Source organism: Hydra viridissima, unplaced genomic scaffold (genome assembly GCF_058129835.1).
Source record: "Hydra viridissima isolate aposymbiotic clone 2 unplaced genomic scaffold, HvirCarnegie_v1 scaffold_8, whole genome shotgun sequence".
Taxonomy (NCBI): domain Eukaryota; kingdom Metazoa; phylum Cnidaria; class Hydrozoa; order Anthoathecata; family Hydridae; genus Hydra; species Hydra viridissima.
Genome location: NW_028324307.1, coordinates 17,330,732 through 17,337,500, shown reverse-complemented (window position 1 = coordinate 17,337,500; position 6,769 = coordinate 17,330,732). Strand labels below are relative to the sequence as shown.

The 6,769-nt window shown below is 31.6% G+C and overlaps 1 protein-coding gene and 1 pseudogene across 3 annotated transcripts in view; one reads left to right on the top strand and one right to left on the bottom strand.

Moving 5' to 3' along the window:
* LOC149885425 (uncharacterized) overlaps positions 1-743 on the top strand; it is a 2,481-nt gene extending 1,738 nt beyond the window's left edge. For all 3 annotated transcript variants that reach the window (XR_016455082.1, XM_090096293.1, XM_090096294.1), the window contains exons 4-5: positions 443-544; positions 639-743. The gene's annotated coding sequence lies outside the window, so the exon portion shown is untranslated. The remainder of the gene's footprint in view (positions 1-442; positions 545-638) is intronic.
* Positions 1-6,192, bottom strand: part of LOC149885424 (uncharacterized) — a 10,048-nt pseudogene extending 3,856 nt beyond the window's left edge.
* Positions 6,193-6,769: the final 577 nt, after the last annotated feature.

Genomic DNA, 6,769 nt, shown 5'->3' with positions numbered 1-6,769 from the left:
ATGAAAGTATGCAACCTTGATCTTTAAGTCTAGGGTGTTTTCATGTCCTAAATTTGAAGTAATTGAATAACTAATATTGAACATAAAAACAAATATACTTTTATGTATTTATATGTTTAGTAAAAAGATAAATATAGTTAACTTTAAATTGGTTTTCTAATTTTGCCTTTCATATTTTAATTTGCTTTGTTATCTTCACTGGATTTTAGGATCAAGGATGTAAATATTCTATTGTTATGTGTTATTGTTGTGATGTTTTGTTGGTATTCATTTTTAACAATAGACACCTTCATGTTGGTGACTATTGTAAAAAATGAATAATAGGTAGTTTCATTATTGGAACTTACTGCTTTTATTTATTTACTGAAAGCCAAGACAACATTATGCTAAAAATGCAATTTATATCTTAATTTGATTTTTTTTTTTTTTTTTTTTTTTATAGTATTGTTAATCCTTCCTTTTGTACTTCGAAACAGATTTTATTGTTACATTTTCGATAAATGTTTATATTAACTGCCATGTCAAAATGGGTTACTATAAATAGGTAAATCGATTTTCAGTTTTTATGTGGTGTTTTATTTTTGTTTATTTTGTTGTTGTAATTATAGTATCATAATTCCATTTTTTTTTTTCTTTAGGATTTACGATTGACGCATTTATACGATTTATAAAAAGAAACCTGATTACCTTTTATTGTAAATTTTGGTCAGTTAAAATGATATAAATGTATGCAATTAGTGCAATTTTTTTAAAATTTTCTCTATTTTAAGCCTAATAATTTGCTGTACGTAATTTAGGGAATCTTTTTAAATGGGTTGTGAATATTGTAGTTTAGCGCATTTTTCAAATATCGAGTTGCTTAAATTTTATAAGGTTTTTAACTAATTAATTAGCTTAGTTTGGATTTGCAACACTTTTGAGGAAAGAAAAAATTCCTATATATGTTTAAATCTTATAAATATTAAAAAGAAAAAACTCTTATACACGTAAATCATTGTTTTACATTTCATTATTCTGGTAAAAGGTCTTCATCAAAAACTTGACTATTCTTAATAAAAATAACTATTCTCCTAACCACCATTAAGGCAAAAACGGGGAAGGGAGGTCCTTTATTAGTGTCAAAATATTTAAGAGAATTAAATTTCGAGTAACAAAAGGAATTTTTAGCAAATGGTAGTAAGTTACCGTTTACTAAAAGCTATTGAAACAAAGAGGACATATATAAAAATGGTCAGATTAGTGCCATAAATAGTAATGGTCAGTTATTTTTAATAAATTTATTTGGCTATGTGCATTTAACGTTTTAAAGACATTTTCCTGTTTTAAAGAAAAATGTATCAAGGGGATACCAAAAAATTAATAAATCATGTATAATTTACGTTTGCTTAATATTAATCTTATTAAAATTCATGTTATAAAAAATATAACAAGAATATAGCCTTACTTTTTCGTCAATTTAAAGCATAATAAAGTGTTATTATTTTGTGTTAGTAACCAAAAACATATTGTGTTGAACTTAGTAATGTCGAGGAAAACGGTTCTGCCTTACACTGATGTGACTTACGTCAGTTGTAAATTACTTAAATAATGTTGAATAATTGGAAAATTATTTTACATCCGCATACTTTTTATTTTAATTTTACAGATGGTTTAATTTTGTCAATTTGAAGGCGTTTTTCTAAAAGGGTATAGTTAAGGTTTCGCAACTTTAAATTGTGGAAAACTGCCACTATTAATATGGTCCGTCTGTTAAGTAACAGACCGACCATAACCCGTATTACGGGCTGCTTTTTGCTAGTAATAGTATTAACAATAATAAAAATAGAAAATATTAATAACAATAATAATGCTATTAATAATAATAGTAATATTAATAATAATAATAATAATTAACTTTCAGTTACTTATTTGTATCGAAAGAGGTAAACTTTATTAAACAGTAGTAAAAAATAAATAAATAACAGAAAAAAAGTTTTATTAGTATTAATTACGAAAAAGTTTTCATAGAGTTAATTGAAGCAGTTATTATAAATATTGATTTGCTTTGAAACATTGTAACCCCCTGATCTGCTGATCGCTCTTTAATCACAAAAAAAAGAGGATTTATTTATGTTCCTTTTCTCTTTTTCAATGAGATTTTGAGTTTCGTCTAACAGCATCCTTGTAAAAGAACGAGAGGATACTTTGAGCCAAAGTAGAAAGAGGTTTTTTTTATCGAGATAATATTTTTTTAATGTCACATAAACTGTTTTAGTTTATTGTTAATGCTCATTTTTTTCAACTTTATAGGAAAAAATGACACAAAATATTGCAAATAACTAAAAAAAAGTTTAAATCTGTAAAATGGCGCTGTGTTTAATTGCAGATGAGTGAAGTTGAGTAAATACATTGTGCTCTAAATACCATAGTTAAATTAACGTGCTGTATTAAATGTTTACGGTGGGAGCTGAGCTGTTTAGTAGCGGAGTTACATCATTTTCTTGACGATCATCTCGACGGAATTCTGAAAAATTCATAAAAGTGCTAAAATAAATATATTGTATAAATATCATTCAAAGCTTCACTAAATAATCTGCTCCTAGCTGTGTGAGAATGACTCTGAAAAAATTGATATAATTCCTGTTTTAAGAAACTTTCATTAGAGGAAAAGCATCTTTGGAAATACAAAGTCATTGTAAACAAACTGCATCCAACGTGTACAGGTTGATTTGGTAAGATGCTTTATCTTTCAACTGATGGCTAAAATACTTAATACTTTAAATGTAGAATCCTCAGTATAAATAAAGTGCGTTAACGGAATCTTTAAATATATATATATGATAAATATTAAAACTCTCTTTTTTAGATTTTAACAGAAGTTTTTACAACTTTTATGTAAATGCAACTCACCAAAAACCACATTTTTATCTCTTATCCAACGTATTAAGCGATAAAAGCATCTAATAAAAACCATCACCGCGGGTAGAAAAGAAATGTACACTATAGCATATCCAACGCCTTTCCTCCAATCGTCGAGCAAGAGGCCAAACCTTCCAATCTGAAGAATACCCAAAACTACATGGAGGAACAAAACAAAGGAGTCAAAGTAGTTTATTTTCCCGTCATCTTTAAAAGGAAACGACAAAGTAAATACCGAAAACAGTAGAATAGATGTGAGAGTAACCGCTGTATACTTATCAATTCTTCTTGTTAAAAATGAACCAAAGCTTATAATTACTATTCGCGCAAAAAAAATAGAATAAAGCGAATCCTTGGTAATAACCGTTGTCTTTGAATTTTCCACAAAATGGATCGACCAATGCACGGTTGCTCCCCAAAAGTTTCAGTCTTAACTTAGGAACTAACATAAGTGGACAAAAAATAATTGCTACTAAAAAAAAAACTGCAAGTGGTATATAATAAACATGATGAGGGTACTGTCCGTATTTGATGGATGCATACCAAAATGGACGCCGCGAAGAGTTTTCTCCAGAGAATTCCACTTGTTGTAGGAGCTTAAAAGTAATTCGTGTGATATTAGCATAGGTAAGTGTAAGTATTGGTGGAAGCAAGGCCAGAAGATGACAATCTTCATGTCTTCCATCTTTCAAGTTTTTATGTGGAGGTAAAGGCAGAATATGGCAAATTTTATGTCCAAAACGTTTATATGCGAAGTTAAAACAATGTACTATAACAAATAAAACCATAAACATTACCACCGGGATAATGTATTCTATCGCCAACTTGTCTAACATTGTCCAATCATTTATAAAGCAAAAATCGAGAGTCGTCCAGTTTCCACTTAACATATCCACACTAAGAACATCGACAGTGAATTTTAAACCTTTGTTTTCATCCAGGGTATCTCCGATTAGAAACTTCAAAACTTGGTAAAAGTATATGCATGAATGAAGCCAATTTTCATATATACAAATGTTGAAAAAAACTGCGCACAAACATACAATGAGAAATGGGGTGAGAAACAAATACAATAAAGCAAGCAAAATGTTTGAACGCTTACATGGCTTGCAGTTACTACTTCCAAAATAATCAAGCGGGCACATTTCAGTAGCTTCCTTGTCATTTTTAACTGCATCTTGATTAATGTCAGTGTAGAGCCCACGAAATATGGATATAGTTCCGTCAAGATTGCAGATCAACCCTTTCGCTTGATTTTTTTTTTGTTACAAACACAGTTGCCATTCGAATATGAGTAGGCAAACGGACAATACTTATTATTCACCTTAAACTCCATATATACGTTTTCAGTTTTCAAAGAAAATTCGTTCTCGTTCATAACGCCTCCAGTCATTTTAACATCCATATTCAAGTTTAAGCCAGAGAAAAAAAAAGTTTTGTTTACTGTAATTTCAATTGTATCTGAAACAAGTTTACCAGTTTCATCTTTCAGTTGAACAGAAGGACTAAACCATTCGCCTGGATACTTAGTACTCCATTCGGTTTCGTTCACCGTTACATTAATTGGATTAGTTACAATGTTGAGAGTGCCAAACGTTCGGACAAGTTTTTCTTCATCGGAAGCAACGCCGTTTATGCATCCTTTTAGTGTAGATGCAGAAATATCGTTTCCCTTTTTCACTTCAGAAGTATTATTTACATATGATAAGTTAGATCCTGTAATAAACACTTTCATAAAACATTTGTATCCGTTCAACTCATCAAACGACTCGGATGCAGGTAACGGACTAGTCGTTTGTACGAAAATTGCACCGCCCTTATAAGCTTTGTTGTAAGAAAAGATAACGTTAGAGCCATTGCGAATGTCTATGGCTGAATGTTGGTATAAGGCGCATGCGCCGCCGTAAACACCGCTGTTATTCGTAATCAAGAGGCTTCCGAAAACAGTCATAGCTGACATGTCCAATGTTATAGCAGTGATACTGTTTGAGCTTATAACATTATCGCTTTTAAACGTAATATTGCTGAAAAATGCAAAAATAGCCCCCTGTCCGATTGAGAGTGGATTCTCCCACGGACGCAAATTGTTAGATACTACCACGGCAGAAGTTTGAACGGAAACTTTCTCAGCGTAGATACCTGCTCCTAATTCGCCGTAGTTGCTGGAGATGCTGCAATTTCTTAGTTTGATCATCCCTTCTGAAAACATCTCGTTGTAGAGGCTTACAGCTCCTCCCTACTTCGCTGCGTTTTTCGTCAAACTACAGTTGACAATCTGAATAAAGTTTTTATGTTTGGTATCGCTATAAGTATCAATGCCTCCGCCATATAACTTTGCCTTATTTTTGGTAAAGTTTGAGTTTAAAATACTCGCATTGTTGTCACAAGAATCGTTCAAAAACCTTAATAGTAAGCCCCCTCCGAACAATCCTTGATTGCTGTCAAAGGACGTGTTGTCAACTTTAAGCGTATTGTTCTTAGAAGCTTGACCAAATACCACCACTAATCCAGCTCCAAAACTATACGGAGTAAATTTGAGCATGTAGTTCCGCACATTTGAGTTTGAAGAGAACAGGCAGTTCGTTACTTTAATTGAAGCTTTTATTTCAAATCCATCCTGGGAAATAAAGATGCCGCCCCCGTAGGTTGCAACCGTATTATTTTGAACAGTGACTTGATGAAAAACGACATCGCCTGAAACGTTGAGCAGTATCACCGCGAAACCAATGCTATTAGATATCGCAGCGTTATTAAAGCTCACATTCTGGATGTTTGTAAATAAAAAAGCTGTTTTCACCATTTCAGTTGTGTTTCTTCCACACCCGTTAAGCTTTAAATTGCTGAAAGAGATACTTTTAGATTGAGAAAAACGAAATCCCGACTCGTTGACACAAGATACGGAAATTCTGTCACCATTTTTTACACCAGTTATAGAAAGTCCATCAACGTTAGTTAAACTGTAATAATCTGACAAGACATGATCTTCCATTAAAAAGATGCATGTCTGCTTAGAAATATTCTGAAGAGCTAGCGTTAGACTTGGTTGCACATTCTGAGTTTTACTTGGAGAGCCACAGTAAGTAGCACTCTGATTACTGCTCACTATAACGACCTGATCGCAGTTTTCGCATAATTCAGCGTGACAAACGCAGAAAACCGATAACAGGATATGTAAGCAAAAAAATCCAGCAACCATCTCACTGAGCCTAAATATATGTAAGGAGAAAACTAACATCAACAAACGTCTCTTAAGTAAAACTTGAAAGCAATAATTTCAAATAGCAAGAAATATTTCAAGCCGTGAAAATCGTCATTTTACAGCTTCATGAAGGTCAATAGATTCATAAAATCAAAACACGTTTTTTTTTTTTGCAGATTTCTTTATTAAGTTGTTTTCAAATGTAAGTTATGACGTCTTGTGCCCGAAACGACAGATTTTTTTAAAATGAGCCATTTTTACTGAAATTTGGTTATAACGTTTTATTTTTGTTCCATTCTTCCTTTTAACTTTATGTACGAAAAAGAAAGGTCATTTCCACTGAAACAGGGAGCTGCGAAGCTAAAACCAAAAATAATCCAATGTCAGATAAATTGTTTTAAATTTAAAAAGGTGTTTAAAAATACCTTTTTTAACTTAAAACAATTTATTTGAGATTAGAGCTTGCTTTTTGCACTCAAAGTCTTTCATGTCATGCTTCATCATGGTCAAATATAGATAATACGATGAGAGCATCTTACTCCATGTATTGTCTGTTTCTGTGTTCGCTTATATTAATATTTGTTTTGCTGGAGAGAAAACTTTACTTTTTAAACTTTTTTTAAAAATCAAACGGTAATTACACCAATTTTAATTTCCCCCGTTTGAAAACAC